Here is a 15,096-nt window from a genome sequence, read left to right as displayed (position 1 = left end):
CTGACCGATAGATGTATGTATATATATATATATATATATATATATATATATATATACATGTATATATATGTATGCTTATGATATGTATTACCTACTGGCGGTCGCCAGTAGGTAGTTATAGTTAAGACCTAGTTTCCATAGGAAACCCACAACATTCTATTTGGAATAACTTTGGCGCTGGTGGACGAATCTTTGTAAATTTCTCCAAGAAAGTGGCCTGCTCAGTTCTGCTCCTTCCCTGAACGTTTGGGGGTGATTCGTCAAGTGGGGGTCGAGAAAATAGGGGGGTCCCAAAACGTGTTTTCCCCATGCAATTTTTCATAGGGACCTTTAGCCAGGGCTACAGCCCGAACGGCTGCACGGAATTACCCAAAATTTGGGAGAAAGGTAGATCTTCTGTTCGCAGATTGTGCTTTTTGTTAAATGGTGTAAATCCGTTCAGTAGTTTCTGAGAAAATTACAAGTAAAATCATAGCGATATCTAGAGACGGAGTTCAGCACGCGTACTGAAATCTGTTCAATTACGAGCGCGAGCTGCAAGCTGATTGGCTGTGAAATGTCTGTCAACACTCGAAACCAGGAAGTGTTGGCGGCCATCTTGTGCGTCACTAGAACCGAGTCACAAGAACAGTAAAACAAAGTTGAGAAATAAGAGAAGGGGCTAGGGTAGAGACATTCTGACCCTCTTGGCTTGCTCAGGGGGTCATACATGGATGTTTAGGCTCTATTTTTTTTTTTTTTTAAAGAACAATCGCGGCATACGTATATGGAAATACGTACAATTACGAGCTGTAACTGCATGCTGATTGGCTGGTAATACTCCAAACCAGGAAGTGTTGGCAGACATGTTGTTTGTCGGGAGAGCAGAGTCAGAAGAAACCAGTAAAACAAAGTTGAGAAATAAGGAAATGTGGCAGGGTAGAAACATTCTGAGCCTATGATCTTTAGGCTCAATTTTTATGTTTTGTTAAAATAAAAAATGGCTGGGCACTCGTGCAGTACTTGTACGTGGTGGAAAAGGTGAAAAAAAAGGAGAAGTCAGCTTTATTCATTAGGTCCCAAGTGGGCAAATTACGGAGGCAATTTTTCTGCATAAGGGGGGCTTGTAAGGTGCCCCGAACACTGGGGAACGGAACTCCTCTGGTTTTATTTTGAAGTATGCGGGGGAGGGTTACGGTCCTACTCTCCGCAGTCTCGGTGAGCGGCACCCCTCGGGTCTTTTTAAAAAATATATATGTTTTGAGCTCTCTCTCTCTCTTCCCCCATACACGTTGCGGGGAACGCCACATTTCTGGGGCAGTGATAGGTAAAATGACCTTCCAGCTCCGGGTACCTGCATTGTCCGGAGTTTTTTATTAATGTTGGGAGGGTAGGCTTGATAATACGTCCTTGTAAATTCCCATAGAAGCCTATTTTCTGGTGTTAACATGGGCTTCTATTGGAAATAACAAGGTCGTATTATGAAGATCATTATCGCCGTCTTATCAGCAGTTTCCTGCCAATATAACGGCAATAATTTTAGCACCGGTCCTTGATAATATGCACCTAAGTTTACTGCTAAAAAAAAAGAGCAATGGGCCATATTATCAACAAAAGGCGATGCCTTATCGTTGCTTTTATTGGCAGGAAACTGCCGATAAAGCGTCGATAATGGGCTTGATAATATGCCCTTGTGAATAACCATAGCAGCCCAGGTTAACATCAGAACTTGGGCTGCTATGGGAATTTACAAGGGCCTATGATTTTTTATTAATGTTGGGAGGGTGGGCTTGATATTACGTCCTTGTTAATTGCCATAGAAGCCTATGTTTTGATGTTAACATGGGCTTCTATGGGAAATAACAAGGCCGTATTATCATGGTCATTATCGCCTTCTTATCAGCAGTTTTTTGCCAATAAAAAGGTGATATTTGTAACACCGGTCCTTGATAATATGCACCTAAGTTTACTGGTCAACAATGAGCCATATTATCAACAAAAGGTGATACATTATCGTCGCTTTTATCGCCAGGAAACTGCCGATAAAGCGGCGATAATGGGCTTGATAATATGCCCTTGTGAATAACCATAGGAGCCCAGGTTAACACCAGAACCTAGGCTGCTATGGGAAGTTACAAGGGCCTATTATCAAGCATATTATCGCCGCTTAATCAGCAGTTTCCTGTCGATAAAAGCGGCGATAATGTATCGCCTTTTGTTGAGGATATGCTCCTTCATTTCTATGATAGTATGTAAAGCTTTCCTTTTTTGTTGGTGTAGCAGTTGTACTCTCTTCGCATGCTCAGCGTCGTTTCGAAGCCCACGTTTTCTTTTTCTTCAAGTTCAACAAGCAAACCTTTCTTTATATCAGTTAGTAAATCTGTTGCTTTCTTTTCCCGGTTTGTTTGTGTCATCCGCTGCTGTACTTTTGTACAGTATTAATAGTCATATTATATGGGAAATACCAAGGCCCTATTATGAAGCTCATTATCGCTGTTTTATCTGCAGTTTCCTGCCAATAAAATGGCGATAATTTTAACACTGGTCCTTGATAATATGCACCTAAGTTTACTGGTCAAAAAAAAGAGCAATGGGCCATATTATCAACAAAGGGGGATACATTATTGTCGCTTTTATTGGCAGGAAACTGCCGATAAAGCGGAGATAATGGCCTTGATAATATGCCCTTGTGAATAACCATAGCAGCCCAGGTTAACATCAGAACTTGGGCTGCTATGGGAATTTACATGTGTCTATGGTTTTTTATTACTGTTGGGAGGGTGGGCTTGATAATACGTCCTTGTTAATTGTCATAGTAGTCTATGTTCTGGTATTAACATGGGCTTCTATGGGAAATAACAAGGCTGTATTATCATGGTCATTATCCCCGTTTTATCGGCATTTTCTTGCCAATAAAACAGCGATAATTGTAACACCGGTCCTTGATAATATGCACCTAGGTTTGCTGGTCAAAAAAAGAGCAATGAGCCATATTATCAACAAAAAGAGATTCATTATCGTCGCTTTTATCGGCAGGAAACTGCCGATAAAGCGGCGATAATGGGCTTGATAATATGCCCTTGTGAATAATGATAGGAGCCTAAGTTAACACCAGAACCTGGGCTGCTATGGGAAGTTACAAGGGCCTAATATCAAGCACATTATCGCCGCTTTATCGGCAGTTTCCTGTCGATAAACGCGGCGATAATGTATCGCCTTTTGTTGATAATATGCTCCTTCATTTCTATGATAGTATGAAAAGCTTTCCTTTTTTTTGGTGTAGCAGTTGTACTCTCTTTGCATGCTCAGCGTCGTTTCGAAGCCCACGTTTTCTTTTTCTTCAAGTTCAACAAGCAAACCTTTCTTTATATCAGTTAGTAAATCTGTTGCTTTCTTTTCCCGGTTCGTGCGTCATCGCTGCTGTACTTTTGTACAGTATTAATAGTCATATTTTTTATATATTTATTTGAAAGGTAGTGCCGAGGAGCCAAGCGTTGATTACGTACTCCGTCCACCGCCATTTTAGTACTTTCTCACCTTTGTTTTTATTATATCTGTTAGTTAGAACTCAGTAGGTTTCAATCAATCCTAGTCTTGACTATCTTACTATAGTATTACAACATTATTTTTATTGTGGGCCGTCATACCCCTCCCCCACAAAAAAAAAGAAGTATGTGTTTTTTTTATTAACTTTTATTAAACAATAAATATAAACGAAACTCAATTATAACTATATTAGAACTGGAAAAATAACTTAAACAATGTTATAAACAAATTGTAAAATGGATTCCAAAAGGTGTCCGATTGTTAATCTGCAAAAGAAAAAAGAAAATTAGAGTTTAGAATTATGTAGATGTGAGTAAATGAGCTGAAGCATTACGGGGCATATTATCAAGAACAGCGATAACATTATCGCCGTTTCAGCGGCAGGAAACTGCAGCTAAAGCGGCGATAATGGGCTTGATAATATACTGTTGTTAACATTGTGAATTTCTATAGCAGTGCAGGTTCTGGTGTTAACCTGGGCTACTATGGGAATTTATAAGGGCATTTTATCAAGCCCATTATCGCCGCTTTAGCAGCAGTTTCTTGCCGCTGAAACGGCGATAATTTTATTGCCGTTCTTGATACTATGCCCCTACAAGTTGTGGTAACTCTACGATTTTACATGTGCAGTGTGACTCGTACATTCCAGTTCTGTTATAGTGCTGCGTTCAAGTGGTGTCTATATGGAAGTGCCTACTGCTTTTACTGACGCCCGTTATGGCGACTTATTTCGAATGCATTCCTATGAAGGCTTTGTAGTTCTAGGCTGCTGTGCTTACCTTGTATAAAGAGTACGGCCACCGGAGTTCACCACTCCACTTGAGCTCTGCTTCTATACGTCTAAGTATATTCAATACGTTGCAGAGAATTCCATTGCTGTTGCTCGATAGGCCGTGGCTGCTTCTGAACGATGTTTGCTGAAGGAAACAAAAGGACATTTTGATTAGTCATCGTAAACTGAATTGCGTAACTACTATCAAAAGTGAATTTTAATGTGGGTTCTTAATATTCTGTGGTTAAGACTGTTGCAGCTCCAGCAAACAAAGGAAGATCAATATGTTAATAGAGGCCTGGGACGGCCTCGTGACGCAGAAAAAAAAATACTGTCATGGACACACACTTAATAATAATAGAGGCCTAAGCACGTCTCGTAGTACAAAAATACGACACAGAAATGTATGCACGCACAATTTTTAAGATTAGAGGTGTATAGGACCTCGTGACTTACAAAGAAATATTTCAATTATGTCAGTACAATTTAAAACCATTGAGGGGCAGGAAAGCCATATGAAGGAATATGCATATACAATTTACAGTGGAGGTTGATGTTGTGACGTCTTCTCTTACCTTTGTTTTTGTCGTCTTTTGTCGTGTCTTGAAAGGCTGTGGTTTCGCTGAGTCTGGTGTGTTTTCGACAGTCTGTGTGTTGTCACAGCAGAGGCAGGCAAAAGGGAGCGTGTTCACGTCAGTGCCCGCATTATATGGGAACCGCGGGGCTGACCAAACCAAGCCCTGGGCCGTTACTGGTCGCGTTTTCGCGGTCTGCAAGAATGATGGCCCTGGAGGACATCCCATTGGCTAATGTATTGGTTTCCAGGCTAAATGATAGCAAGCATGCTTGGTGGTGGCATGTGTGTAGTGTGGGCGGGTGTGCACCGCGCATGTGCAAGTATGAGTGTGTGCACTAACAATTAACAACAGAGAGAGATGGGGCGGTGTTATAATGTAGGCAGAGGCAGGCCCAGAATCGGATCTGCAATGAGTTAGCACTTCTAATCATTCTCCTTAGCGCGCCCTGAGCTCTGATTTGTCACTGAAAGGTGATCGGACAATAGTTTGTACTGCTTATCATACTCAGCGTGTACCAGCGCATACAGTACGAATATGCTTTGACGTTACATGTCGCATTAAAGCTTCGGTGTGACGTCATGTACGGCGTTCTGTACACGAAAGGGGGCAATGTTTCTACTTGGTTTAAAACATGTATGTATGCAATGTACCTACTAAGGGCAGACATTTGGGATAACCATGATTTTTTTTAATACTTGTAATAATCATATATTTCTTTTTTTTTAAATTACAGAAATCGCGGTAGAACATCATGTGTACTCATATTGAAAGAGCTGCGCAAGCGCATTATAAGCGTACGCAAAGCCATGTGACTTAAAAAGTAGAGATTTGATTGGTTCATAACTTTTCCTATTGCAACTGTTGAAAGTTCCATCCCATTATAATTATTCGACTTTGACTTTCTAAAAAGAAGCATTTGTTTTGAGAATATTCTCAAATTGAAGGAAGATCACAATAATAAGAGCAATGGAGTCATCTTCCAGCAGTTCTTCAGAGGGAGATTTCATTCATGAAGAACGTCGAAAGAAGAGGAAAGAAGCTCTAATTTGGAAGTTTTTCACTTTTCTAGAAGGTCAAAAAAAGGTTAATGCTCCAAAAGTAACCTGTAAAATTTGCGAAACAACCCTTTCAAGGTGTGATCCGTGTAAAAAATACACCTTTGGCACAGCAAATATGGTGCGACACGTGAAGAATTTGTACCCCAAGAACTTTGCTCGAGCTGCAAGACGGAGGATGCACGAGAACCCACCTGCTGCTACATCAAGCACATCAACTGCAGCAGCAGGATTTTCAGCAAGCAGTCCAAGCCCACATATTGATTCTGACTTTGCTAAAGTCAAAATTCTATGCATTTATTGCGATAAACTTTTGTGTTATGGGGAACAGTCTATAGACTTGATGAAACGCAGGATGCAGGATCATTGCTGTCCTCGACATTAGTTGTTCTTTTTTTCATTCTTTTGTTCCGCTTGGAATTTGTTGAGAAAACACAAAAAAAATACAAAACATAAAAAACAGTTATTTTTAGAACTACCTTCACTGGTCAAAGAAAGAACTATATTTCTATGATAGTGTGTAAAAGTTTGTCAGAATGAATGTGTAGTTCATGAATGAATGAATGAATGAATGAATATGTTACTAGTGTACGGAGAATGTGAAAGTGCAGAACTATAAGGAACTGCTACAGCATAAATCTATAAGGTGTTTATCTATAGTATACTGTAGTATGTCCGAAGCACTTGAATGTATCATATGTACATAAATATGTTACAAGTCAATGTTTCAATTTGCGCTGCTGTTGAAAGTCCCTGGGTGAATTTGTATGTCTTAGGGGTGGATTTACAATCCCCTTGTGCCTCTTTTACACAGCCGTTATGTCATTTTTGTGACACAGCGGTGGTGCAAAAGATGTGCCATGGTGTGTGGTAGTAACAATGTGACTCATCGGAGGGTGTATTACATTGTAAAGTGCTGCACTAGAAGAGGGTTTCTTGTGCAGAAGGGGGTGCCGCAAGACCTCCTAAAAGTGACTGAGTGAAATGTATAACATTTTATTCAGTGACTTTTTGAGCTTATGCTGCATCAAAACCTTGCACATGCTTGAAGCAGCTGTAAGGATTGATACAGCATTGTGAGGATAGGGCCCGAAGAGAATTGCTGAAGCTATGTTATACTTGCAACCGACGTCAAGCAATAATTCATCCAAAAATTACTTTGCAATTTAGTTTTGTTAATATTTTATAATAAGAATATGAAATATAATTAAGAAAATAAAATAAATATAAATATGTATATTAAAAATATAAGAAATTAGTATAAAAAGAAAGACATATTAATTAATACATGTACTCACTCATCATATGTACTCATACACCTATATATCCTGTTATACACCGACACTCATCTATAGAGTTACTCACACACATACTCACACATGCAAATAAACTATCAAATATCCATTTACTTGCATATACAGCCAAATATCCACCACTACACTAACTTCTACAGAATCGTAGACATACTTACTCTCTTAAACAATCACTTATAGTAACACATACTTATTTATGCAGGAAGTCTTAGAATCTGTTGCTCTCAGATATACTCACTCATATAGATCAATACTCACATATACTAGTTTAAAACATATGTAGTTACTCATAAATATACTATTGAGACAGTCATTCACTCACTAATACACCCATACACACAGTAATTCACCCATACAGTCCTGCACACATACTGTCTTCAAAACACATACAAACAGTGAGTCACTCATTCATGCATCTGTGCGCTAAGTAATACTCCCGAATGAACCGTACAAACGGGAAACAACCTTTACAACGCAACTTTTACAACGCACTACCATTACAACGAAACTTTTAAAAACCATTACAACGCATGTTTTTACAACGTAGATACCTTTACAACGCATACCATTACAACGTAAGTATTGGTAAGTATATAATTATATTTAAAATGTTATATGTTTGGGTTTTTGGGTAAAGGGTTATTCTTAGGGTTCAGGGTCAGTTTTGGGTTTTTGGGTAAAGGGGTATTTTTAGGGTTCAGGGTCAGTTTTGGGTTTTTGGGTAAAGGGGTATTTTTAGGGTTCAGGGTCAGTTTTGGGTTTTTGGGTAAAGGGGTATTTTTAGGGTTCAGGGTCAGTTTTGGGTTTTGGGGTAACGGGGTATTTTTAGGGTTCAGGGTCAGTTTTGGGTTTTTGGGTAAAGGGGTATTTTTAGGGTTCAGGGTCAGTTTTGGGGTTTTGGGTAAAGGGGTATTTTTAGGGTTCAGGGTCAGTTTTGGGTTTTTGGGTAAAAGGGTATTTTTAGGGTTCAGGGTCAGTTTTTGGTTTTTGGGTAAAGGGGTATTTTTAGGGTTCAGGGTCAGTTTTGGGTTTTTGGGTAAAGGGGTATTTTTAGGGTTCAGGGTCAGTTTTGGGGTTTTGGGTAAAAGGGTATTTTTAGGGTTCAGGGTCAGTTTGGGGCTTTTGGGTAAAGGGGTATTTTTAGGGTTCAGGGTCAGTTTGGGGTTTTTGGGTGAAGGGGTATTTTTAGGGTTCAGAGTCAGTTTTGGGTTTTTGGGTAAAGGGGTATTTTTAGGGTTCAGGGTCAGTTTTGGGTTTTTGGGTAAAAGGGTTTTTTTAGGGTTCAGGGTCAGTTTTTGGTTTTTGGGTAAAGGGGTATTTTTAGGGTTCAGGGTCAGTTTTGGGTTTTTGGGTAAAGGGATATTTTTAGGGTTCAGGGTCAGTTTTGGGTTTTTGGGGTACAGGGGTACAGGGTAAAAATAAAGTAAAATTAAATTTAAATTAAATTAATTAAATGAAATGAAATTAAATGAAATTATATTAATTTCAATTAATTTACATTAAAAAAATTATTATATACTTACCAATACTTACGTTGTAATGGTATGCGTTGTAACGGTATCTGCGTTGTAAATACATGCGTTGTAATGGTTTTTGCATTGTAAAAATGTCGTTGTAAAGGTATGCGTTGTAAAAGTATGCGTTGTAACGTCATACATCCGTACAAACACTCATTTTGGCACTCAAAAAAACAACTGATAACCCATATACACACTCATGTAGCTACTCACCAACCCATGCAGCCACTTATATACAAAGTGAGACACTGATACAGATATTTAAATATTTAAAGATTACTCGCTAGTACACCTATTCAGTAAGATATACTTAATAAGTCAGTTATACAATCAATTTTACAAAAAAACATCCATTTAGACATTTATTTACCCATTTATTCTTCCATCGACCTTTAGATATACATATATAAAAAAGAATTTCAGAAAGACACTCATTCACTGGATGATGTCATCAGTGATGTCATCAGGGATGTCATTTGAGATGTCATCAGTGATGTCATGAGTGATGTCACTGACCATGTCATGAGTGATGTAATATGTGACGTCATCAGCAGTGCATTGCGGGCGCGCAAGTTATAGTTAGCTGAGCTAACTATAACGGAGGAATTGCAAAGGTTTTGTATGAGGAAAATGTTCAGCTAACTATAACGTGTGAAACCTATGGCTTTTTCAATGAATTTGCATGGTTTTTTAAATGCTAATTCCTAACTATAACATGTGTAAAACCTATGGTTTTTTCAGTGAATATATATATGTATATTTCCAAGAGACATTTTTGCTGCGCCTGGAGTTTGTTAACTCTTTAGAATTTTATTGTTATCATTGTTGTGCTGTTTTTTCACTAATGACTCAAAGATCGAGCTCACATCTGTTTGAAAAGTGCTACAGTGCTGAGCAGCTCCAGCCATATGTGCAATACAGCAGGATGAAAGTGCTATGTGCTAAATGAAAGTGCTATACATAATAAATAGATAGTAAAGTGCTAGTGCCAAGTTAAGATCGGATTTCATTATCTAAGATATATAGGGTATTAGGTTAGTTTGGCAGTGGCAATATTTTAATCTCTTATTGTTCGGTTTCTGCCGTCTCATTCTACGTGGAGCTTGATGGTAGGATTATTGGGGCCGTATTTAAACCAAAAAACTGATTAAAAAATGACTACAAAACTATTTCTCGAAATATCAACCATAATGTATTACTAATAATTACAGAAAGTTGTGAAGATCAACTGTGTTGTTCAACCCATTGGGTGCTTTGCTATCAAGTTCAAGGATCATTCGAGACTCCAATTGTCACAACAGCCTTTCTCTGTTGCCTCCTCTCCGGAGGTTGGAGAAGACATCTATGACAAAGTATTTCAAGCACTTCAGGCCGTTATTGTGCTCCAACTTGAAATGTCGTGTGATATTGTTGTTCACAATTGCACGCAAATGCTGCAATATTCTAACATGCACCTGTAGCTTCGTACTACCCGCATATCGTAAACCACAGGTGCATGTTAGTACGTATACCACATATTCTGTCCTACATATATGTGCAAATTGGTTGGTTTATTCCGGATATCTCATGACGTGTTTTGACTGCACAGCAGTTTTGTTCACAGAAGGAGAACAAGACTGCTATGCACTAAAAACACGTTGTAAGATATCTGGAATATAAGAACCGATTTTCCAAAAACACCGCGTACTGTGTGTGCATTCCACTCCATGCTTTGTTATTTGGATCTGAAGGCCAGTACGCTTCGCTGGCAAGCACACCACCTCTCATAGGCTCAAAGGTCTCTGAAGGAGCTCCCTTGTTTTCATATCTATACACGCACACACGCACACGCACACACATATATATGAACATACATATATATATATATGTTCACCACAATGGGATCTATTTTAGCTAATACAGCGCTCCACAGCGGGTGCTCAGCGTTGAGGCTGGATCCTGGCCCAAACATTTATTTTCCACAAAAGACGCGGCACTCCAGAGTAAGTTACTCAGTGGTACTTTAATCTACCACACACCAACTCAACCAACGCGTTTCAGCCTGAATGGCCTTAGTCACGGCTAAAACGCGTTGGTTGAGTTGGTGTGTGGTAGATTAAAGTACCACTGAGTAACTTACTCTGGAGTGCCGCGTCTTTTGTGGAAAATAAATATATATGTATGTTCCTTTTTTTAGTTGTTTGAATTCTCCTTGTCTTTGTGTTTGCATATTGTCAAAGTGTCAGACGAACATAAAAAGGGGGAAATGTGGTGCCTTTGGCGTAGAGAGAATGTATATGGAACAGATATAACTACAACTCACTGTTATATAAGGATCTCTAGATCTGAACTGGAGATGTTGAAAATGATTTTCATCTTGAAATGACAGAATGGATTGATGCTGAATTCTTGAGTTGGGACAAATGGAGTTTCCTTAAAAACACAGAACCTGAGGTGCCTGCATTCTCCCTGATACCCAAGATACACAAAACCAAAATGAAACCACCAGCGAGGCCCATAGTGGCGGGAACAGGCCGCCTTTTTGAGAATACCTTGATTTACATTGATCACTTCTTGCCCTTAGTTTGGAACGTTCCTGCTTATATAAACAACACAAATGATTTTCTTAAAATATTTTTTTTATGTCACTTGGGAGAAGGGTATGATCATGATGCCCCTAGCTATGACATCATTGTACACGAGCATAAGACACAAAGGTGGTCTGAGCGTTACACAAAATTTCTTCAAGGCAAGGGCTATCAAACAATATAAATACAAAAAGTTGATCCTACAAATGATGGAGTTCTACTTGAGCAGGAATATCATCTTGTTTATTGGTAAAATCTTTCAACAACAGAGGGGGACTTCGATGGATACCTGCTTTGCCCCAACCTATACACATCTGCATATGAGCTAGGGGAAGGAGCAGGTACTTAACTAATCTGAACTCAGACATTGGACTGAGCGGATCATACTTTGGGTCCGCTAATAGAAACTATGGAAAGGGGATAAACGGATAGCCAGGAAATATGTTTGACACATAAACAGGAACAGTCTCTCAATGTTAATGAGAAATGCTGTACACAAATTGATTTCTTGGATATGTGCATCCTTGTTAAAGACTTGAAACTTAGCAGTAAGGATCAATTTAAGACCACTCAGGGCAGCATAATGTCATGGCTAAAACAGAGAGGTTATCCTGTAGCTGCACTCAAAAATGCAAATGAGAGGGTTTCCAATTAGCAATGGGTGGATGTACTGTTTACCAAGAAAATGCATAGACAACAGTCAAGTGGTTAGAATTAGAACTACTCTTAACTACAAACATCAGATGATGAGAAAAGCTATGGTCAGGCATTGGCACTTGATCAGAAACAATCTGGTGATTGATGACAGTATTGCCAAGAGACCCTCGATCACATTCAGAAAGGCGAAGTCCATGCCGGACATCCTGGGCAGAAGCAAGTCACCAAAGCCAAAGAAACCTGTCTAAAACTTAGCCCAGGCTTTACAAAGTGCACAATGTGCAAAGCCTGTACAAATGGCAAAAATATGACTGAACTTGATATGCCTTTCTAGGAGACTGTAAGAATAAGTAAAACCCTGACATGTAAAACAGTACACGCAGTTTATGTTTTGTCTTGTCCATGCCCGAAGTGGTACATAGTCGAAAACAAGAACAAGGGACACCCTACTCGCTAGGAATTAGGGTAATTAGGTATGTAACAGAAAACTGTGGTTCCTGCGGGGCAATGAAGACTATCTTGATAATAATATGCGCAATCGCAATGATAAAGGGTTACAATGACGTCAGAAAGAAAAGCTAGCAAGGACACAGATGACTGTGTTTGCAATATTGTTTTTATATGTCAAACAATGTATCAATTTGTACATAAAAGAAAAAACTTAATAGTGTTAGGTATCCCCAGTAAAGTAGGAACCAAACATAAAGCATAAAAATGTTAAATTAGTGACAAATGTGACTTGGTTTCCATAACAAAACGACCATAAGCGATTGTACAATAATCACAGCCATTGTGTACAGTAATCAGGGCTAATTGAATTGGTTAATTTTGCAAGGTTGTCGATGGCGTTTCAACCCTTGTACGCAATACAAGGTCTCTTCAGGACCTATGGGTGTAGGGACATCTGAATAGCAGTTGCGCAGCTACGTGAAAAGTATGACACACCGGTTTTGTGATAAGGGATGAAAGATACTCACAAGGGACCCAGCCGAGTACCCTTCATGCGTATCGGGGTGAGGGGCTGGCAACCAATTGAATGTAGGGCGTGGTCGGTGCTGCAAGTAAGAAAGAAGGTGTGCTCTGCCTGTGGTTTGAGCGGAGAGATCTCGGAGGAAGACTGCACGTGTGGTGCAGTAGCGGCTTGTGAATAACTGGCACGGTTGGCTGATACAGGTACTGGATCGTGACAATGTCATTGAACCCAGGTAGATGGATTTATCAGATCTACCACTCTGTGATGCTGAGACACACACTGCAGATCCCCTCTATTCAACTTTAAGAAGATACTTGGACACAGACTCACGATCCAGTACCCGTGTCAGGCAACTGTGCCAGTCATTCACAAGCCGCTACTAAACCACACGTGCAGTCTTCCTCCGAGATATCTCCGCTCAAACCACAGGCAGAACACACCTTCTTCCTTACTTGCAGCACCGGCCGCGCCCTACATTCAATTGGTTGCCAGCCCCTCACCCCGATATGCACGAAGGGTACAAGTATTGTTAATTATCAGATGTCATAAATATCTCACCCATCTAAGCAGCTCGCAATGAACTCCTTAGTTACAAAATGAAATCGTTTTGAACTCCATGTTGACAAACTTGATCTGATTGATGGCCACATGATGCTGAAAAGAATGCCTCAGAACCTATACCAGGATCATTTAATCGCAGGAAACATAAAATCAAAGAGCTTCCAAAACCACCACACTGCAGTATTAGACTACTTAAACAATGTTATACTATTTGGTTGAATTATTCTTTTCAGAAGTGGAAAGGCAAGATCCATACAGGGATTTGCCAGTATAAACTGAAGTCTCTTGAATGTGACTTTGATCGCTTGAAAGGAGTGAATGAGAGAAGACAGAAATACACTTGACAAGTGGTGGGAGAAAGAGTAGAGGCCATTCAGTCTTCCAAATAAGTCAAAAGGTGGATGGGTTGAAGATAATGATGGGCCAAAAGTTCTGAGAGTCCCTTTCGGCCCAATAAATGAAATCTAGACATTTCTAATTATAATGTTTCAAATCATCTCCAGAAACCATGTTCTCCGTGATTATTTTGTGGGCCAGTGTCAAAGAATTTATGAACGGCCTGATCCTGTGAAATGCTTCTATAAAGAGAAACTAGTTTATGTCATAATGACATGGAATTAGCAAGATGATCCCTATCTTATGAAGTTTGGAACGTCCTGGAAGAAAACCCCCCATGCTCTTTTTGCTCTGTGGCGCTACCTATGGCTAATAAAGCTCATTAAACACTTTCTGTCAAATGAAGGAAAAGAGGCCTTAGAAATGCTTTGCTTCAATAGCTCTATATTCAGGTTTGGTCACAGGCTCACATTGAACCTCCTTGAGAAATTAGTGTTTCAGAAAAGTGAAACAACCGCACCCTTGTGTTGTAGGAAATCTTCTGTGAATGCTTGTTGATACATCCTTTTGGATTCATCGTTGTTTTCTAACTTAGTATCAGACAACTCACAAACTTGACAGAAAGGTGGACAATGAAGAAATAAATAAGTGTCATAAGCATCACACATAGCTTCCACCAAAATAGTAGTTCAAACACATCCAATTGCTCATTTTTTATCAGATTGCTTTCAAACTTGCTTGTATGCTGACGTCAACTGAGAGGAATTATAAAGTATTCTAGTGTACTTTTTTAAGAATCTTTGTCAATCAGCCATAAGATAATTAGAAGCACTGTACTGAACTAAAGAGCTTGAGCAGGGTGTTGTGTGTTTCGGGGCTAAGCCTGTCTTGCAGCCTTACTGTCTTGCCTAGCCCCTTTCTTGTCCTGTTCTCTGCCATGGGGACACCTAGGGTAGACCTTATGGGTGATGTGTATGTAAAAGTAATGCAGTTTCATACCTTTAAATCCAAAGTCAAATTTGCATATAAATACAGTTTAAAAGATGTTTGCAAAGCAGGGCTGACTTTTGAAATGACAACGCGCAACCCAGCAGTGCACACTTAAGGACATAAAATCTGCTGGGCCTCTCAACCTACATGCCCTACCATATAGGTAGATTGTCAGTGTCGATTGTAATTACACCTAATTACCACACACCTTAATAATCAGAACACTGGCCCTGGGCCTGTTTAGCAGGGCCC

This window comes from Lissotriton helveticus, chromosome 4_1 (assembly GCF_964261635.1).
Source record: "Lissotriton helveticus chromosome 4_1, aLisHel1.1, whole genome shotgun sequence".
Classification (NCBI taxonomy): domain Eukaryota; kingdom Metazoa; phylum Chordata; class Amphibia; order Caudata; family Salamandridae; genus Lissotriton; species Lissotriton helveticus.
The sequence above is the reverse complement of the archived record's forward strand: the minus strand, read 5'-3'. Positions refer to the sequence as shown.